General features: G+C 49.8%; 1 long non-coding RNA gene across 1 annotated transcript in view; it reads left to right on the top strand.

Moving 5' to 3' along the window:
• LOC140393669 (uncharacterized) overlaps positions 1 to 16,897 on the top strand; it is a 103,357-nt gene extending 86,460 nt beyond the window's left edge. Inside the window, exon 3 of the long non-coding RNA XR_011935707.1 lies at positions 14,229 to 16,897. This is a non-coding gene — a long non-coding RNA (uncharacterized lncRNA). The remainder of the gene's footprint in view (positions 1 to 14,228) is intronic.
• Positions 16,898 to 22,238: the final 5,341 nt, after the last annotated feature.

Below are 22,238 nucleotides of genomic sequence, written 5' to 3'. Positions count from 1 at the left end.
TTGGGGGATGATGGGAGGGGTGAAATGTTGCATTGATTTTCCAGGTGAAACACTTGGGGAAAAATCCCCAATTTAGGACTGAAAATTGCTAAACCACAAAAATCCCTGACATGCATCGAATCCCATATTATTATTACTATTATTATTATTATTATTATTATTAATTTGGGTGCCACAACAACTGCCTAAACCAGGTATTAATCCTTTGATAATGTTAATTGTATGGCCTAATGTCTATTTATGGACCATCCCATTAAACTTTCTTTTTATTCCTTTGTGGGATGTGGGTGTCTCTGGCTAGCCCAGCTTTTGTTGCCCACCTCTAATTGTCCTTGAGAGGGTGGTGGTGAGTCGCCTTCTAGAACTGCTGTCCCCTTGAAGTGTAGGTACATCCGCAGTGCTGTTAGGGAGGGAGTTTCATGATTTTGACCCAGCGACCGTGAAGGAACTGTGATACATCTCCAAGTCAGGATGGCGAGTGACTTGGAGGGGAACCTCCAGGTGGTGGTGTTCCCGTGCATCCACTACCCTCGTCCGTCTACATGGTAGATGTTGTGGTTTGGAAGGTGCAGTTGAAGGAGGCTCGGTGAGTTGATGCAATGCATCTTGTGGATGGTACACACAGCTGCCATGGCGCGTCGGTGATGGAGGAATCAACATTTAAGGAGGGTGATGGAAGTTGGCTGGTTTGTCCAAATGCTTTGGAGCTTCTTGAGTGCTGTTAGAGCTGCACTCATCCAGGCAAGGGGTGAGTGTTCCATCAGACATGTGACTTCATGGGCGGCACGGCAGCACAGTGGTTAGCACTGTTGCTTCACAGCTCCAGGGTCCCAGGTTCGATTCCGGCTTGGGTCACTGTCTGTGCGGAGTCTGCACATTCTCCCCGTGTCTGCATGGGTTTCCTCCGGGTGCTCCGGTTTCCTCCCACGAGTCCTGGAATACCTGCTTGTTAGGTGAATTGGACATTCTGAATTCTCCCTCAGTGTACCCGAACAGGCGCCGGAGTGTGGAGACTAGGGGTTTTTCACAGTAACTTCATTGCAGTGTTAATGTAAGCCTACTAGTGACAATAAAGGTTATTATTATTACGCCTTGTAGATGGTGGTCAGGCTTTAGGGAGTCAGGGGATGAGTTACTCATTAACAGGATTCCTCACCCCTGCCCTGCTCTTGTAGCCACAGTATTTATTTATATGGTTGGGCCAGTTAAGTTTCTGACTGAAATGGTAACCCGCAGGATATTGGCGGTGGGGATTCAGCGATGGTAATGCCATTGAATGTCAAGGCTGCTGGAGATTGGCATTAAAGAGATGAATCAATCTTCCTAAACGTAACTTTATGCGAAGCTACGGGAGGAGATGCAGCAGGAGTGTTTCTCCTCAATCCATAACACTCTTTAGGGAAGCTGCTGACCCATACCCTCCCTCCTCTCCCCCACTCCCAATACCCCATTTCCTGCACTTACCTGGTGGCCACTGCTGGCAAAGCAGCCATTCAAATTGGCCCCATGGCAACCAAGGAACAGCCTTCGGAGGCTTTACCAGCGCTGGGCACTCTCTGCGATTATCAATCCAAGGACCAGCAGTGGGACATGATCTTTGGGCTAACATATTCAAGCACACATTGCAGTCCCATTGGCTGGATCAGGCCCAAGGTTGGGCACTTGCCAATTCCTACCTTACAGCCTGTAAGACTCTCCTGTTGTGTTGGAAGAAAAAGCTGGTCAGGCTGCTCTTAAACGCTATCGAGCGACAGGTGTGTTTAGGGTGGCATCAAACCTTACTGTGATGCTCTATGAGGTTGAATAGTTGATCAGCATTCACTATCTAGCTCCATACATGTCTAATGGAAATCTGGTTGCAGTACATGAGGGCACCAAAGTAAGTGCACAAAGGAAATGCCCTCAGATTGGAAGAAAAAAAATGTGATGACACAAAAAGGCCCAGGGTCAGTGTCTCATTAACACCAATTGCTGTCTAGGTGTAAGACTGAATCCACTCTGCCCTATCTACAATTCTCAAATATTCACTTGGATGTAGCTCCTGTGGAGTATAAAGACCAGCATGGTGTGGATGGGCCGAATGGCTCATTTCCATGCTGTATATTCAGTGTAACAAGCAGGGAGGGCCGGACGTCCTCACCGTCGATTGTGCGTTTTCTTGACAACAATAACATAGGCCCGAGCAGTGCCTCGCATTTGTTGTTACAATTCACCCTCCAGTAATGGGAAAATGGAACAATTGTGGCACGGTTCACAAAAGCAAGGTTTGCTGCTGAATGGAAATGTAGCACAACACTCAAAGGATAATGCCCCTGCCTTATAAGAGGCGGCTGGGAGACACAGCTATTGACTTGAAATAATCTGGATGGCCCAGAGTGGGAAGGGAGCTTGCCCGAGCTAATCATGCATTTGATTTCAAACTTGCAATGTACGCAAGGGAGACAAAAGTCGTCATTCATCATCCTTCTGCTCCACTCAATGGGGTTAGCTGTGTCACCCATTTGATCCCGGCTTGCACATGGTATGGGGGGGGTGGGGGGTCGGTTCAAGTCAAGCCACTTCAGCCCGCACAAATCCCAAGTGATTTACATGCTAAGCTTTCAACCAACAATTAAACAACTAACCTGTTGGAAAGCGTACAAAAGAACTGTTGTTTCTCACAGGCCTGGAGCCCCCCCCCCCCCCGCCCACGGAGACACCGGGATGGCGCAGGATGTGATTGTACTTGTTTCAGAGCGAGAAAAAAAAATCAAGGCACAGATGGCTGCGAAAGAATTTGCATAATTGTCCGCAGCTCGTTATTGATAAACATCTGAGGTTGGTTCAGCTTCATACTTCCACATGTTCCGATCAGATGGACTGGGTAACTTAAAACTGAACTGCGCACCATGTACAGTAATAACTCATTAGAATAGCCAGCTGGTTTCAAACTCTCTTAAAGAGACAGTCCCTTTGCCGAATCTATTTTGCTTATCCACATGCATACCGACCATACCCAGCTCTGTCGCACCGCCACTCCTCTCCATGTATTCTACACTTTTCCAAATTTTTCCGATGGACTTAAAGAGGGATCCTTGGCTGAGTCTGAATATGTTGCTACCTCCTCAACTTGTGTCCATCTTTCCTGCAACTCTGTTTGGAGCTCTTCAATCAGGTTTCTGTCCTTTCCCCAAAGAATCCATAGTCAGAAATGAGTCTGTGATTGCGGCAATAAATAACCCTCCTCACCTGTCTCGCCCTGTTTGTAGCCCTAGACACACACCGTCCTCCTTCACTGACTCAGAAACAAAGCACAGCTCAAACTGAGTGAGAGCGCTTGGTGAGTGAGAGAATCATTGTAAACTGTCTTTAGGGGAGAGCTTTGTGTCATCATTTGATGGGGAATGTGACATACTGGCTGTGTTGCACCCGACAGGCGGCGTGGTCAGGAGATCCCTCTGGCGGGACCTATCCATAGCTCGCGAGATCTAATGCGATCTCATAGAGCATACAGTGCAGAAGGAGGCCATTCGGCCCATCGAGTCTGCACCAACCCCTTAAGCTCTCACTTCCACCCTATCCCCGTAACCCAATAACCCCTCCTTTTTTAAAATAAATTTAGGGCACCCAATTCATTTTTTCCAATTAAGGGGCAATTTAGTATGGCCAATCCACCTAGCCGCACATCTTTGGATTGTGGGGGCAAAACCCACGCAAACACAGGGAGAATGTGCAAACTCCACACAGACAGTGACCCAGGGTCGGGATCGAACCTGGGACCTCGGCGCCGTGAGACGACAGGACTAACCCACTGTGTCATCGTGCGGCCCCTCCAATAGCCCTCCTAAACTTTTTGGCCACTAAGGGCAATTTATCATGGTCAATCCACCTAACCTGCATGTCTTTGGACTGTGGGAGGAAACCGGAGCACCCGGAGGAAACCCACGCAGACACGGGGAGAACATGCAGACTCCGCACAGACAGTGACCCAGCGGGGAATCGAACCCGAGACCCTGGTGCTGTGAAACCGCAGTGCTATCCACTTGTGCTACCGTGCTGTCTCTCGTGAAACGTCGCAATGTGATTCCCACCTATTGTGAGACAGCTAGTTCCACTCTAAGATGCGCACCCCAAATCTACCCGAGGCATTGGGATCTAATCCCTTCGCCTCGGAGATCTCGGGCAAGTGCCGCTCAGTGCTGGTCTCCACAAACAGGGACCAGATAGAACGGCACTTTGTGGGGGTCCCCCAGGGGATTGGAGGACTGTGTTTGCTCTGTGGGCAGGGTGGCACCTTGGCACTGCAGGTGCCACTTGGGCATCCTGGCACAGCCAACCTAGCACCATGGCAGTGCCACCTGGGTGCCAACCTGACTCTGCCAAGGTGCCCAGGTGGCACTGTGAGCTGGCAAGGACACGGCCAAGGTGCCCAGCTGGCATTTTTCCTGCACCAGGGCCAGCAGATGCCCTGCGCATGTGAGGTTCATGGGGGGCCCAAGGACCCCCTTATAGGTGAGCTGGGGCTTTGGGCGGGTTCAACGGTCACATCGGGAGGTCGAGAGATTGGGGCGCCATTTAAAAATGGCATTCCGATGTCTTCCTGCACTGAGGAGTTCCGGCAAGCAGATATATTCAGTGCAGGAAACAGGACTAAGTGTGGCCTCGTCAGCGAGTTCCCCGCTGAGGCCCTGAATTGAACCAGAGTCCCGACACACAGCATGGTGCTTCACAGCACTGAGAGTGTCAGGAAACACCCGGCTAAACGAGCTCGTCAGGAGACTCTGGTTCAATTTGGTTAGACCACACCCGTGATCTAGTCTCAGCTTTGCCAAAGAGTCACCCAGACTGGAAACGTTAGCTCCCTTCTCTCTCCACGGATGCTGTCAGACCTGCTGAGAATGCCCAGTGTTTTCTGATTTTGTTTCAGACTCCAGCATCCGCAGCAGTTTGCTTTTATCAAACTCACCCCTTTGACTCAGCTTTTAGTCACTGCCCCAGGGGCCTCCAACGGCCTAGGAGACCACCCTCTTCCCCTCGGTGTAATTGCGCCTGGGTCATGTTTGTGTGGACCAGTGCTGAACATAAGAACTAGGAACAGGAGTCGGCCATCTGGCCCCTCGAGCCTGCTCCGCCATTTAATGAGATCATGGCTGATCTTTGTGGACTCAGCTCCACTCTGGGCGAGGTGTCCCAGGCACGGGGGTTCAAACTGATCAAAGTACAAAGAAAGAACAATACAGCACAGGAACAGGCCCTTCGGCCCTCCAAGCCTGTACCGGTCATGATACCAATCTTGGCCAAAACCCTCTGCACTTCCTTGTGCCATATCCTCTATCCCCATCCTATCCATGTGTTTGTCACGATGCCTTTTGAATGCCGTTAATGTATCTGTTTCCACAACCCCCCCTGGCAACGCGTTCCAGGCACTCACCACCCTCTGCGTAAAAACCCTTCCTCGCACATCTCCTCTAAACTTTGCCCCATGGACCTTAAACCTATGCCCCCTGGTGACTGACCCCTCCAACCTGTGAAAGAGTGACTGTCCATCCATTCTATCCATGCCCCTCATACTCTTGTCAACAAGTATTCAAGATGTTAACAGGAAAAGACAGGGGAGATAGAGATAAACTATTTCCACTGGTTGGAGATTCTAAAACTAGGGGCTTAGTCTAAAAATTAGGGCCAGACCATTCAGGAGAGATGTTAGGAAGAACATCTTCACTCAAAGGGTGGTAGAGGTTTGGAACAGCACTTGAGGCTAGATTTTAAATCTGAGATGGATAGAGTTTTATTAAACAAAGATATTAAGGGATATAGATCACAGGCAGGTTAATGGAGTTAGGACACAGATCAGCCATGATCTCGTTAAATGGCGATACAGGCTCGAGGGGCTTAATGGCCTCCTCCAGTTCCTATGATACCAGGGGAACAGAAATGGTGACTCAGCCGACTGTCCAAAGGAGGTCGTTCATCTTCTTGCGCCATTGTGTGCCAGTCTGCCTGGTGAGGCTCGGTCACCTCTGCCTCCGGCAGATTAAGGATAGCGGGCTGGAGCCTCCTGCCCACCCTGGAGAAGAGGGAGTGGTTTGGTATATCTTAAGCCAAGAAACTGTAGGTTCCTTTGTGGCAAAATGGGCAACGGCCTGAATTTTATGCCCGATACAGAATTGGACACTTTCAATGAAGAATAGGACACTTTAAATTAAGCCACAGTGATGCAGAGGCAGCGACGAAGACTTCAAGGCAGACCAGAGGAGGCAGCAAATGAGGTCCACCTTCACTGCCAAAGGCCCTGAGATGACCTAGACTCAGAGGTTTGGACCCACAGCTCGATCCAATTCATCGGCACGGGGTCATTTCAGAGATAACGGTTTTATTGTGTTTTAAAATAAACTTGGGTTGAATTGTGAACTTTGTTCATCTCGCAAATAAGGACACCTGGGTAAAATGTTTGAATAATAAACTGGTCAAAGTATCTGAATTTTACAGACAACACCTTCTTGCTAGAGTATGAATTCATTCTTGAACCTTAGAAATATTAATAAACAATAATATTTTTGTTAAACTATTTTTAAAGTTTGGAGCACGATAATCCCTGGTAACACCTCCAATAGCTGAGACATAGCTAAATTGCACTTCTTTATGTTTCAGTCTCCTGGGCGGCACAGTAGCGCAGTGGTTAGCACTGCTGCCTCACGGCGCTGGGGACCCAGGTTCGATCCCGGCCAAGGGTCACTGTCTGTGTGGGGTTTGCACATTCTCCCCGTGTCTGCGTGGGTTTCACCACCACAACCCAAAGATGTGCAGGGTAGATGGATTGGCCACGCTAAGTTGCCCCTTAATTGGAAAAGAAAGCAATTGGGGGGAGGGCGGCATGTGGCGCAGTGGTTAGCACTGGGACTGCAGGTGCTGAGGACCCAGGTTCGAATCCCGGCCCTGCTCTAGCGATCTGCTCTATTGCATCTCACACTATAAAAAAAGGTGCGTGGCTTCCTCATGCCTGTACTCAGTGGAAGACCTTGGGGGCGCGTCACGCTGCACTTCTCCCACCCAGCCTGAGTTGCAAGGTCAACCAAATGCGCAGCTGCGTTTTATTGCAAGTAGTGCAGCAATCTGACTGTGATTGCCAAGCCACGGGCGATATTGCCCAACATCGTGTCGATGACAATGAGCCAAAAAGTACAAAGTGCTGAATCAGTGACGCTAGCACAGCAGCGAAAAGGGATAAAAGCAGGTTTTGCTTTGCTTTCCGGCCTCCACTGGAGAACATTAGAACTTAGCTGGAGCTGTTGGTGAGTGTCGGGTTCTGTTTCCTCAGCTGAACACCTTCAGGCATATTCTGCCACTACAGGATGAAATAAAGTCAAACAGGAATAAGGGAGTTTCCTTTGGAAGAAACCTTTGAAAAACAATCACCCCATAAAACACTTTTGAATGTGAGTGTTGGAGAATGGAAGCTTTTCCCACTTATCTACCGTTGGTATCAAGGGGCTGAATTATGCAGAGGCAGCAGATGTCCGACTGTCAGATCTAAAAGCAGGCGGTGATCCTGTTTATATTTTATATCATGGATCTATGCAGAGATGGCACTGTTTTTATGTTTTATTTAGAGCACTTTAAAATGTCTACCCCATGCTTCAGTTTTAACTTTGAGCTCTTTGTGTAGTTTACTTTTCCCTGAGTCCACACCCAGGCTTTATCAATCAAGTACAGTGAGTATCAATAGTAAACAGACTCATGTAATCAAACACAGAAAGATTGAACCTTCTGTCACTTGCAATGGGAACTGGGCACGCATATTGCCAGCCAGTGCACAAACAAGGGGTACCGACGAGAGCTACTATCCAATTAAGAATGGTAACACGTGAGGGTCGTGAAGGTTGGCCAGCGTGGGTCGCAAAGGTCGGCTGCGTGGGTCGCGAAGGTCGGCTGCGTGGGTCGCGAAGGTCGGCTGCGTGGGTCGCGAAGGTCGGCTGCGTGGGTCGCGAAGGTCGGCTGCGTGGGTCGCGAAGGTCGGCTGCGTGGGTCGCGAAGGTCGGCTGCGTGGGTCGCGAAGGTCGGCCGGGTTGGATCCTGAAGGTTGGCCCTTTGGTAAAAATGGATCCCCGGAAAAAAAGTTTGAAAAACACTGGTCTATGGAACCGTAGCACATGGGAACGTCAGGCATTCCTCGATAGCTTCCTGTACCATTTTGTGAGCCTTCACATCTCCCAGCCCATCTTCTTTTTTTATAAAAAATATATTTTATTAAAGTTTTCAAACACAATTTTTCCACCTTACAAATCAATCAAAAAAGATAACACAATAACTAATAGATAACATTATTTAAATCAAATAGTGAACTAACAAAGTAACAAAAAATAGTGCTCCCCCCCCCCCTTCCACCCCAACCAGAGCAAAACAGGTTCCCCCCCTTCCCTCCCTCCCCCCCCCCCCCCCCCCCTCCCCCCCACACACACCTCTGGGCTGCTGCTGACGAGCTATTTTCCCTTAACGTTCTGCGAGATAGTCAAGGAACGGTTGCCACCGCCTGGAGAACCCCTGAACCGATCCTCTCAACGCAAACTTCATCTGTTCCAGTTTTATGAACCCTGCCATATCATTTATCCAGGCCTCCACGCCGGGGGGTTTCGCTTCCTTCCACATGAGTAAAATCCTTCGCCGGGCTGCCAGGGACGCAAAGGCCACAATATCGGCCTCTTTCGCCTCCTGCACTCCCGGCTCATCCGCTACCCCAAATATCGCTAACCCCCAGCCTGGCTTGACCCGGACCTTCACCACCTTTGAAATCACTCTTGCCACTCCCCTCCAGTACTCATCCAGTGCCGGACACGACCAGAACATGTGTGTGTGGTTCGCCGGGCTTCCCAAGCACCTCCCGCACCTGTCCTCCACCCCGAAGAACCTGCTCAGCCTCGCTCCCGTCATGTGTGCTCTGTGTAGAACCTTGAATTGTATCAGGCTAAGCCTGGCACACGAGGAAGAGGAATTTACCCTACTTAGGGCATCAGCCCACAGACCCTCCTCAATCTCCTCCCCCAGCTCTTCTTCCCATTTTCCCTTCAGCTCCTCTACCAGCGCCTCCTGATATATTTCGGACACTTTGCCCTCCCCGACCCAGACCCCCGAAATCACTCTATCCTGGATCCCCTGTGTCCGGAGCAGTGGAAATTCCCTCACCTGTTGCCTCGTAAACGCCCTCACTTGCATGTATCTAAAGATATTCCCCGGGGGCAACTCATACTTTTCCACCAGCGCTCCCAGGCTCGCAAACGTCCCGTCAATAAACAAATCTCTCAATCTCCTAATTCCTGCCCGATGCCAGCTCTGGAACCCTCCGTCCATCCTTCCTGGGACAAACCTATGGTTGTTCCTGATCGGGGACCACACCGAGGCACCCGTCACACCCCTATGTCGCCTCCATTGCCCCCAGATCCTTAATGTTGCCGCCACCACTGGGTTTGTGGTATACCTTTTCGGGGAGAGCGGTAGCAGCGCCGTCACCAGCGCCTTTAGGCTCGTTCCTTTACAGGACGCCATCTCCAGCCTCTTCCACGCCGCCCCCTCTCCCTCCCTCATCCACTTACAAACCATCGCCACATTGGCGGCCCAGTAATAATCGTCCAGATTCGGCAACGCCAGTCCCCCTCTGTCCCTGCTGCACTGCAGGAACCCCCTCCTTACCCTCGGGGTCTTCCCTGCCCACACGAAACTCATAACACTCCTGTCTATTTTCATTAAAAAAGCCTTAGTGATCAAAATGGGGAGACATTGAAACACAAAATGAAACCTTGGGAGGACCATCATCTTGACCGCCTGCACTCTGCCCGCCAGTGAGAGCGGCAGCATATCCCACCTCTTGAAATCCTCCTCCATCTGCTCCACCAGCCGCGTCAGATTGAGTTTGTGTAAAGTTCCCCAGCTCCTGGCTACCTGAATCCCCAAATATCAGAAGCGCCTTTCCGCTCTCCTTAGCGGCAAGCCGTCTATCCCTCTTCCCTGATCCCCAGGGTGTACTACGAAAAGCTCACTCTTCCCCATATTAAGCCTATATCCCGAAAAATCTCCAAACTCCCTCAATATCTGCACAACCTCTGTCATCCCCTCCACAGGATCCGCCACATACAGCAGTAGGTCATCTGCGTAGAGTGACACTCGGTGTTCCTCTCCCCCTCTAATCACCCCCCTCCATTTCCTAGAGTCTCTCAACGCTATGGCCAGTGGTTCAATTGCCAGCGCGAACAGTAATGGGGACAGAGGGCACCCCTGCCTTGTTCCCCTGTGTAACCGAAAATACTCTGATCTCTGCCGATTTGTGACTACACTTGCCACTGGGGCCGCATAGAGGAGTTTAACCCAACTGACAAACCCCTCCCCGAACCCAAACCTCCTCAGCACCTCCCATAAATACTCCCACTCTACCCTATCAAATGCCTTCTCTGCATCCATCGCTGCCACTATCTCTGCCTCCCCCTCCACTGGGGGCATCACTATTACCCCCAACAGCCGTCGCACGTTAACATTCAGTTGTCTCCCCTTTACAAACCCTGTCTGGTCTTCATGTACCACCCCCGGGACACAATCCTCGATCCTCATCGCCAGCACTTTTGCCAGCAACTTGGCGTCTACATTCAGGAGCAAGATAGGCCTATATGACCCGCATTGCAGCGGATCTTTCTCTCGCTTCTGGATTAATGATATCGTCGCCTCCGACATTGTCGGGGGTAGAGTCCCCCCTTTTCTGGCCTCGTTAAAGGTTCTTGCCAACAGCGGGGCCAACAACTCCATGTACTTCCTATAAAATTCCACCGGGAACCCGTCTGGTCCCGGGGCCTTCCCTGCCTGCATGTTCCCCAGCCCTTTAGTCACCTCGTCCACCCCGATTGGCGCCCCCAGACCTGCCACCTCCTGCTCCTCCACCTTCGAGAACCTTAGTTGGTCCAAAAACTGTTGCATCCCCTTTTTTCCCTCCGGGGGTTGGGACCTATATAGCCTCTCATAAAAGGTCTTAAACACCTCATTTACCTTCCCTGCACTCCGCACCGTAGTTCCCGTTTCATCCCTAACTCCCCCTATTTCCCTCGCCGCTATCCTCTTACAAAGCTGGTGGGCCAGCAGCCGACTCGCCTTTTCCCCATATTCGTATCTCATCCCCTGTGCCTTCCTCCACTGTGCCTCTGCCCTCCCTGTGGTCAGCAGGTCAAACTCCGTCTGAAGTCTTCGCCTCTCCCTATATAGTCCTTCGTCCGGGGCCTCCGCATATCTTTTGTCCACACTCACAATCTCCCCCACTAATCTCTCCCTTTCTTTGCCCTCTTTTTTCTCCTTGTAAGCCCTAATGGAGATCAACTCTCCCCTAACCACCGCTTCCCATACTACCCCCACCTGGACCTCACCATCATCGTTGGCCTCCAGGTACCTTTCAATACATCCCCGCACCCTTCCACAGACTCCCTCATCCGCTAATAGTCCCACATCCAGTCGCCACAATGGGCGCTGTTCCCTCTCCTCTCCTAGTTCCAGATCCACCCAGTGCGGGGCATGATCTGAAATGGCTATGGCCGAGTACTCCGTTCCTTCCACCCTCGAAATCAGTGCCCTACTCAAAACAAAGAAATCTATCCGGGAGTAAGCCTTATGAACATGGGAGAAAAAGGAAAACTCTTTGGCCAACGGCCTAGCAAATCTCCACGGATCCACTCCCCCCATTTGCTCCATAAACCCCCTTAGCACCTTGTCCGCTGCCGGCCTCCTTTCGGTCCTGGATCTAGACCAATCTAACCCTGGAACCAGCACAGTATTGAAATCCCCCCCCATTACCAGGCTTCCTACCTCCAGGTCCGGGATACGTCCCAGCATCCACTTCATAAATACCGCGTCGTCCCAGTTCGGGGCATATACGTTGACCAGCACGACCTCCATTCCCTGCAGTCTGCCACTCACCGTCACGTATCTGTCCCCGCTGTCTGCTACAATGTTCCTAGCCTCGAACGACACCCGTTTCCCCACCAATATAGCCACCCCTCTATTTTTCGCGTCCAGCCCTGAGTGGAACACCTGTCCCACCCATCCTTTCCTTAACCTAACCTGATCCGCCACCTTCAGATGCGTCTCCTGAAGCATGACCACGTCTGCCTTCAGTCGTTTTAAGTGCGCAAACACTCGGGCCCTCTTAATCGGCCCATTTAGGCCTCTCACATTTCACGTGATCAGCCGGATTGGGGGGCTGCCCGCACCCCCCTCCCCGCCGACTAGCCATCACCTACTCTAGGCCTGTCCCACGTCCAGGTCCCGCGCACCCACCAGTCCCCCAGGCGGCGCACTCCCGTCCCGACCACCTCTTCCCTTGTCAGCTCCCTCTCGATCCCAGCAGCAGCAACCCAGTTATCCCCCCCCCTCCCCCCCCCCCCCCCCCGCTAGATCCCCATCTAGCATGGTTACTCCCCCCATAATGCTTCCGAAAGTCAGCTGACTCCAACTGACCCCGGCTTCCCCCGCTCTCTCCTTGACCCCCCCGTGTGTGGAGCTCTCATCCTCCTTGCGCCTATCTTCCCGCCATCATCTCCCTCACGTGGGAAAAAAACCGCGCTTTCCTAGATCAGCCCCGCCCCCTATGGCGCAGCTCCCCCTACAGCCCTGTTCTCATTCCCCATCCCCCACCTATGTCCCTTTTTCCACCGGCGCCCACATTTCTCAGTGTCCCCCCGTCAAAGAAAACAGGGATTCTTCTCTTCCCTTTCCCCTCCCCATCTATCGTCCCGATACGGTGAACCTCCCATTCCCCAATTTACATTTCTGTACATCAACGTCGTCATCTCCGCCACAGCATCAGTCCCTCAGTTCTGGTCCAATTTCTCTTTTTGGATGAAGGTCCATGCCTCTTCCGACGTTTCAAAATAGTAGTGTCTATCTTGGTACGTGACCCACAATCGCGCCGGTTGCAGCACTCGTATCACCGCATTCTCCCACCTGCTACTCCGTACCTTCTTGGCCCAGCTCAAAACAGCCTCTCTGTCGGTGAAGCGGTGAATTCCCACCACTATTGCCCTTGTGGTTCTCCAGCCTTGGGTCTCCTCGCAAGGACCCAGTGAGCCCCTTCCACCTCCAGGGGGCCTGAGGGGGCCTCAGCTCCCATTAGCGAATGGAGCATCGTGTTCACATAAGCCCCAACGTCAGCTCCCTCCACTCCCTCGGGGAGACCCAGAATCCGGAGGTTCTTTCTCCTCGATCTGTTCTCCAGGACTTGGAGTCTTTCAATACACCTCTTGTGTAGCGCCTCGTGTGTCTCCATTTTTACCGGTAAGCCCAGAATCTCATCCTCGTTCTCAGCTGCCTTCTGCTTCACCCCACGGAGCTCTATCGCCTGGGCCTTTTGCGTTTCTTTTAGCCCTTCGATTGCCAACAACATCGGCGCCAGCACCTCCTTCTTTAATTCCTCCACACACCGTCTAAGGAATTCCTGCTGATCCGGCCCCCATGCCGTCTGGTCTCCATCCGTCGCCATCTTGCTTCTTCCTTCTCTTCTCTGCCGCTGCTCCAGAGGATCCTTCGCAATCTGGCCACTAGCACCGATCTTTTCCATACACACTAGGGGGGACTCCTTACTTCGTCACCCCACACTGGGTTTGGTCCGAAAAAATTTCCGTTGGGGCTCCCAAAAAGAGCCCAAAAGTCCGTTAGAGCGGGAGCTGCTGAAACGTGCGGCTTAGCAGTGCATCGCCGCAACCGGAAGTCCTCCCAGCCCATCTTCAAAGGTGTGGAAAATTCCAAGCAAGGATTCTCAGGTTGGGACTATGTCGAGGTTGGATGTAAGGTAAAGATCCCTCACCCCAAGTCTCAGAAGAGCACTCCTGCTGGAACGGTCTGACATTCCCGTTTACCATACAATCCACCTTTGTAGTTGTCCTGCAAAGACTTTCAAGGCAGTAAAGGGTCTATGGGTAGCACGGTAGAACTCGTATGTCCTTTGTTCTATGATGTTTGCTTGCATGATACTCGCGACTGTCCAAGTTCATTTTGCAGAAGATACCTAAAGTCAGCTGAGAGGAAACACCCCCCATCTCATTGCTCTAGAATTGAATTTATCCCACTTTGAGTATTCTAACTCACTATATCACGCGTTTTGTTTCTAAGAGTAAATGAGTGGCTCAAGGTTTTAAGGTTCAATAATCATTTTGGCCTGTGTGAATAACAGCACCTGATGTGTACTTTTGAATCTAATTTATTGCATTATCTTGTTCCAAATACAGGTAACCAAAAAAAGACCAAAGATGTTGACGAAACATCTAAAGTGATCTTTGTGACAGTTAAATAGGCATTGTTGGATGAACCTCGGGATGATGTTCACGATGACATGTTTAAGGCCACATTCCAGTGTGAGTGTCTTCCTCGCCAGGTTACAATGATTTTTCAGGCAAATTTATTGAAGTTGAATTCAATTTCCCCAAACGGAATGGCTCACCATGTTTTCCCTGGCTGGGGTTCAGGAACCAGAGGATACTGTCTCGGGATGAGGGATATTAGGCCTGAGATGAGGAGGAATGAGGAGGATGGTGATGAATCGTGGGAATTTTCTCTTCCAGTGGGCTGTTCTCCAGTGGGCTGTCCTCCAGTTTCCTCTCCTCCAGTGGGCACGCCTCCAGTGTCCTCTCCTCCAGTGTTCTCTCCTCCAGTGTGCTCTCCAGTGCGCACTCCTCCAGTGGACTATCCTCCAATGGAATCTCCTCCAGTGTGCTCTCCTCCGTGGGCTGTCCTCCAGTGTCCTCTCCTCCAGTGTGCTCTCCTCCAGTGTTCTCCCCTCCAGTGCTCTCTCCTCCAGTGTTCTCTCCCCCACTGCGCTCTCCTCCAGTGGGCTCTCCTCCAGTGGGCTCTCCTCCAGTGGGCTCTCCTCCAGTGTTCTCTCCTCCAGTGTGCTCTCCTCCAGTATCCTCTCCTCCAGTGCGCACTCCTCCAGTGTGCTGTCCTCCAGTGCTCTCTCCTCCAGTGTGCTGTCCTCCAGTGGCCTCTCTCCCAGTGCTCTCTCCTCCATTGGGCTCTCCTCCAGTGGGCTGTGAAGGCTCAGTTGTTGAGCAAGTTCAAGAGTGAGATCAGTAGATTTCTGCACATTGAAAACATCAACAGATACAGGGATAGTGCAAGAAAATGTGTTGAAGTGGAAGATCAGCCATGGGCTCATTGAATGGTAGAGCAGACTTATTCAGAGGGCTCAACGGCCAACGCTTGCTCCAATTTCTTATATTTTTATCTTCTTATGTTTTGAAGTAACAGAGGCATACAGGCATACAGTGACCATTATCCTGGCTGTTTGAGAGCAGGCCTGGATCCAATTTGTGGCTGAGCTGTTTGTGGAAGAAATGTTTTAATGTTCATCGGGAGGGATTTTCTGAACCCTCTCTGCAACCTGCCATTGGCTGGCCGCAGGATCTTCCAGACCCGCTGCCGTCAACGGACTTTCCCGTTGGTCGCACCCTCTGCCTCTGGGGCCACTGTCAGGACAGGAAGTTCCCATCGGCAGGAAGAATTCGGTCACTGTCTCAATCCCCATATGGAAAATGGTCATTTGGGTAAGATGCCCAGCACATGAGTCGCCGTACTACCCAGAATGTCATTCTCCGCTGAAGGAGTCCGGGCCGTCTTGTGAGTGAGGAAATGGAAGCAGAAAGAAAATGTTACCTTATTCGAGTTTTGTTCTGTGACTGTTGTTGTGAAGTAATTGCGTTAGATTTCCAGCACAAGGAAGGGTGGGTTTTCGAATTGTGATGGAACTGGGAGCTGCAAGATCAGAGTTTCTTTTCCAGTTCATTGTTTCAGAAACAGAAATGGTGCAATGGAACAAACCCAGCTTATTGTTGATGTTTTCCATGTTGGCACGCTGCGAATTCCATAATTTGTGGGCCAGTTCCCCAGTGGCAAAAAGGCTGGTGCAGATGGAGCAGACTTTGTGGGGCCAGTGTCGTTGTGCGTTCAATGAACCGAAATAATTTCACAGTGCGACACAAATAACAAAAGATCCACAAGTGACTTCCAAAGTGAATCCAATGATGCAATCCACAAAACAAATGCTAACTCCACGTTGTACAGCTGTTTGCAACTCACTTCCATGGTGCATAAAGCTATGGCAAGTGTGCTGTATGAAGTCGGAAGAAAAATCTATGATAAAACTGCATGTTGGTCGGTGGCAACAACAAGTGGTATTTTTTTTTGGTAAAAAATTTAGAGTACCCAATTCATTTTTTCCAATTAAGGGGCAATTTAGCGTGGCCAATCCACCTACCCTGCACATTTTTGGGTTGTGGGGGTGAAACCCACGCAAACACGGGGAGAATGTGCAAACTCCACTTGGACAGTGACCCGTGGCCGGGATCGAACATGGGACCTCATTGAGACCACAGTGCTAACCACTGCGCCACCGTGCTGCCCCCAATGACAAGTGGTATTGATGTAGCACCTTTATGTGACTAAAAGTATCTCAGTTCAATGCAGAGGAGTATTATGAAGCAGAATTGGACACCGGGTCAGTGCATAAGATGATATAACGGTGGTTTTAAAAAGAAAAGTTGGCATTCATATAGCACTTCTGACACGGTAGCACAGTGGTTAGCACTGTTGCTTCACAGCACCAGGGTCCCGGGTTAAACTCCCGTCACTGTCTGTGTGAGTCTGCACGTTTTCCCTGTGTCAGTGTGGGTTTCCTCCGGGTGCTCCGGTTCCCTCCCACAAGTCCCGAAAGACGTGCTGTTAGGTAAATTGGACATTCTGAATTCTCTCACAGTGTACCCGAACAGGCGGCGGAATGTAGCGACTCGGGGCTTTTCACAGTAACTTCATTTGATGCCTACTTGTGACAATAAGCAATTTTCTTTTCATTTCAGTGTTAATGTAAGCCTACTTGTGACAATAAAGATTATTATTATTATAATACCACTGGGTCTCAAGTTATTTATACCAGTGAAGTGTAGTCACTGTTGGCATGTAGCAAATGCAGCAGCCAATTTCCACAGAGTGAAATCCCACAAATAACAATGCAATATTGACCAGATTATCTCTTTTTTGTGATGCTAATTGAAGGATGCAGGACACCAGTGATAACTCCCCTGTTTTTCGTCAAGATAATGTCATGGGATCTTCGCCCAAGCTGGGGCCTGGGTTAAACATCTCATTGGACAGACAGCGTCTCCAACGACGCAATGTTCCCTCGGTGCTGCACAGAGTTTGATTTTAGTGCTCAAGCCCTGGGATGGGCTGAAACCCAGAACATTGTGACCGAGGCGCAAGCGTGTTACTAACTGGGCTACGGCTGACACTGACGGACAACAGCTTGGTCAAAGATGTAGGTTTTACGGAGAGCCTTAAACGTGGAATGGGAGTTGGCGAGATGGAGAGGTTTACAGGGAGAATTCCAGAGTGTAGGACCGAGGTTTCTGAAGGCACGGCCACCAATAAAATCAACGGTGTACAAGAGGCCTGAATTAAATGAGCAAACGTAGCTTGTGGAGAGATCTGGGCTAGAGAGAGGTATCAGTCAACGAGAAACATGTGGCCGGGGGACCGAAGAATCCAGTCCATTGTTACAGAGGGAAAGACAATCACACTCTTATAATCAAGACCATTGATTAGTGACGGCAGCATGAATCGAATCGCAGGACACCAGCAACATTCCTGCAAAGTCCTAAAGTTTAAAAAAAATAAATTTAGAGTACCCAATTCATCTTTCCCAATTAAGGGGCAATTTAGCGTGGCCAATCCACCTACCCTGCACACCCTTGGGTTGTGGGTATGAGACCCACGCAGACACGGGGAGAATGTGCAAACTCCGCACGAACAGGGACCCAGAGCCGGGATCGAACCTGGGCCCTCGGTGCCGTGAGGCAGCAGTGCTAACTCCCGCCCAACATTAGTGGGTATGAATTGCTAGTATGATTGCAAGAACTCACCATGGAACTCTTCCAACAGCTCATTTCATTTGCATTCCTGTCGGCAAAATAGGAGCTATGATTTGGGTCATTGAATAAATTCAACAGAAATGATGTATGTTTTATATGGCAATGATCCAGATGCCACCAAATTGTTATTAAAGGCCATAGGCTAAGAAAGACTGACCACTTGTCCTGTCTTGTTCACTGATGCACAATAATCTGAGAGCTGTTAATCTGGGTTCTGTTCATCACTTAATATTAGAAAACAAAAGCCAACCCGACCTCAGTATTTCTGTCCTATCCGATGTTTGCCATCTGTAAAGCCAGGGGCCTTAGTCATATCTTCAAGATAGGCAAACACAAGAAAACAGTAAGTTGGATCCTGAGGCATTAGGTGTTGATCAGATCTGAAGTTTTATCGAAACGGGGCAGCACGGTAGCATTGTGGATAGCACAATTGCTTCACAGCTCCAGGGTCCCAGGTTCGATTCCCGGCTTGGGTCACTGCCTGTGCGGAGTCTGCACATCCTCCCCGTGCCTGCGTGGGTTTCCTCCGGGTGCTCCGGTTTCCTCCCACAGTCCAAAGATGTGCAGGTTAGGTGGATTGGCCATGATAAATTGCCCTTAGTGTCCAAAAAGTGCCCTTAGTGTTGGGTGGGGTTACTGGGTTATGGGGATAGGGTGGAGGTGTGGACCTTGGGTAGGATGTTCTTTCCAAGAGCCGGTGTAGACTCGATGGGCCGAATGGCCTCCTTCTGCACTGTAAATTCTATGAAACCAGAAAAAAAATTAATGCATTGCTATCTGGTGTCAGATTTTCTTATCTGTGGCTGACGTCTCTGAACTGTTAGCTGTGACCGCAGAATTCCCCTGCCCACTTCTCATTGTAAAGTGAGTCAGGAGCCATGGTGCATCAGACCACAAGTGAAATTACACATAGTAATAGAACTTGGGATGATGGCTCTACCATTTTAAACTTGATATGTCTTATTACAGAAAGCGACTTGGAATGGCAATGCAATTCGGGCAGCATGGTGGCACAGTGGTTAGCACCTCTGCATCACAGCTCCGGCCTCGGGTGATTGTCTGTGCCGAGTCTGCACATTCTCCCTGTGCCTACGTGGGTTTCCTCCAGGTGCTCCGGTTTCTTCCCACAGTCCAAAGATGTGCAGGTTAGATGGACTGGCCATTGGAAATTACACCTTAGTGTCCAAAGAAGAAAGGTTGGGTGGGCTTACTGGGATACTGGGATAGGGTGGAGGTGTGAGCTTGGGTAGGGTGCTCTGCCCAAGGGCCAGTGCAGACTCGATGGGCCGAATGGCCTCCTGCTGCACTGTAGATTCTATGATTCTAATTTTCCTTGGGAGGCGGTTTGAAATTCTGCAAGTTTAGTATTCAATATGCCGTACAGAAATTCAAAAACCAATCCCTCTGACTGAGTGAAATTTGACATTTAACCTGTTTCTACCCACCATTTTCCGATTCAGGTCCACCAGGTTTCTTCAACAAGGGATCAAGTAGCTTTGAAGAGTGCAGAATCTTATTAAAATATTTCTCTTTTTACTATTGAGATTAATTAATTATTCAACAGGGACATATTTCTAATTTCTCATTAAGCCTGGAGTTATGCCGAAACTTTTCCTTTGCTCTTTGTACACTGCTAAAACATCTTTGAGTTTTCCTTAATCTTGCTTGCCAATACATTCTATGCCTCTCTTTGATTTCCTTTTTGACTTGATCCCTGTACTTTCTAAACTCCTCTAGGCTGTCTGCAGTGTTGACTTTTTTGTGACTATCATAAGCTTTCCTTTTCTGTCTAATGTTCCCCTGGATTTTTCTAGACAACCATAGGGGTCTAGGTTTGGTAACACTATTCTTATTTTTGGAGTGGACATACCTGCTATGCGCCCGAAGGATCTCACTCATTTGTGCTTCCCACTGATTTATCCTGTCGCAGTCTTGTCCAGTCCACATCGGCCAAATCACTTCTCACTTTTGTTAAATTTGCCTTCCCCCAGTGTAGAACTTTTACTCCTGATTTACCTCTGTCCTGATAGGGTCGCCACTGTCACTACACCCACTTGACCGTCTTCATTTGCAAAGACTAAATCCAGAATTGCGTCTCCTCTCATTGGGTTTGGTTCTTGCAGTTCAAAAACAATACCTGGATACCGTACATGAATTTTTCACCCTGAATGCCCCTTAAATTGTTTGAAACCCAGTTGATATTGGGGTAGTTAAAGTCTCCGGTTATTATTGCCCTCTTATTCCTACAGGCAGAAATTTGTCGACATATATCTTTTTCTATCTCCCCCTCACTATTTCGGGGTCTGTAGTGTCCTCCCAGTAGTGTGACTGCCCCTTTTTATTCCTAAACTCAACCCATAAAGCCTGATTTGCTAACCCGTTCATCCCTTCTCACAACTGTAATTGATTCTTTACTGGGCGGCACGGTAGCACAGTGGTTAGCACTGTTGCTTCACAGCTCCAGGGTCCCAGGTTCGATTCCCGGCTTGGGTCACTGTCTGTGCGGAGTCTGCACGTTCTCCCCGTGTCTGCGTGGGTTTCCTCCGGGTGCCCCGGTTTCCTCCCACAGTCCAAAGATATGCAGGTTCGGTGGATTGGCCATGATAAATTACCCTTAGTGTGCAAAAAATAAGGTTAGGTGGGGTTACTGGGATACGGGGATAGGGTGGAGGTGTGGGCTTAAGTGGGGTGGGTGCTCTTTCCAAGGGTCGATGCAGATTCGAGGGGCCGAATGGCCTCCTTCTGCACTGTAAATTCTATGATTCTATGATTTAACCTATAATGCTGTCACCTACTCTATCCTGCCTGAAAACTCTGTATCCTGAAATATTGAGCTGTCATTTTTGCCGCTCCTTTAGCCAGATTCACATCATCGCAACAACATCCTACTGCCATGTTTCTATTGTGCCCTTAGTTCATCAGCCTGGTTTGCAATACTTCTCACATTGAAACATAAACAGTTCAACTATATCAATTTCCTTTGCTGACGCTTTTAACCCTGGTTTCTTTTGTCTTTCCAAGTCGCTGACTACATCACTAACCAATGTTCTACTTCCTCTTTCCTGATCTGAATCTGACCTTTGGCTTCAAATCCCCCTGCCAAACTAGTTTAAAACCTCCCCAACAGAACTAGTAAAAGCAACCCCCCCCCCCCACCCCGAGAAAACTGGTCCCAGATCTTCCTGAGTGCAACGCTCCCGACTTGCACAAGTCACAACTTCCTCAGAACCAGGCCCCATGCCTCAAGTTTCTAAATCCCCCCCTGGTACATCATTTCGCCAGCCACACACTCATCTTATTCCTGCTCTCACGAGCTCGTGGAACTGGGAGTAATCCTGAGATTGCTAGGTTTGAGGTCCTGCATTTAAATTTATCTCCTAACTTCCTATATTCTGCTTGCAGATCCTCGTGCCTTTGTTTACCTACGTTGTTGGCACCTATGTGTACCACAACCACTGACTGTTCACCCTCCCTCCCCAGAATGCCCTGTAGTTGCTCCATTACAATGCTGACCGTGGAGCCAGGGGGGGCAACATACCATCTTGGCTTCACAGCTGCAGCCACAAAAGCGTCTGTCTGTACCCCTCATTATTGAATCCCTTATCACTCTAGCCCCGCTGCTCATTTTCCTACCTGGCAGTGCAGCAGAGCCACCCACGATGCCATGAGCTTAGCTGTTGCTGCTTTCCCCTGAGAGGCCATCCCCTCCAACAGTATCCAAAGCGGTATATCTGTTTGAGAGGGGGATGACCACACTTCCTGCATCCTGCACTTCCTTCTTGAGCCTTTTACTTTTTCTGATTGTCACCCATTCCCTTTCTGCCTGTGCAGTCCTCCGTGGTGGTGTGGCCACCTCACTGAATGCCCGAGCCGTGGCATTCTCAGCATCGCTGATGTTCCACAGTGAGGCTCCAGCTATTGCTGCATCCATTGTGCATATCCTCATTTGATCCCACATTAACATGCATGTAGCCCTGTATAGTAGCTTCACCAGAATAGCACCTTTTACATGTGGCCTGGTTCTGCTCCTGCGTGCTCTCCTACACTCTGATTGGACCAGTATTGGACTCCTGACACGATGCTCATGGTAGAGTGAGAATTTGTTGGATCATGAGGTTACAGACCGTGGTTGAATACAATTGTGCTGGTGCTGATGATGACCCACAGTGTTTCCAGGATGGCCTGTTTCAAGCTGCGATATCGGTTCTGGAACAAATCCATTTAGCATGGTGGTAATACATGTGCTCAGTGCAAAGACAAGTCTTTGGCTTCACGTGGATTTACAGTGGCCACTCCCACCAATACTGTCATGAACAA

Source organism: Scyliorhinus torazame, chromosome 17 (genome assembly GCF_047496885.1).
Source record: "Scyliorhinus torazame isolate Kashiwa2021f chromosome 17, sScyTor2.1, whole genome shotgun sequence".
Lineage (NCBI taxonomy): Eukaryota > Metazoa > Chordata > Chondrichthyes > Carcharhiniformes > Scyliorhinidae > Scyliorhinus > Scyliorhinus torazame.
Note: the sequence above shows the minus strand (reverse complement) of the source record. Positions and strands in the feature narration are given on the sequence as shown.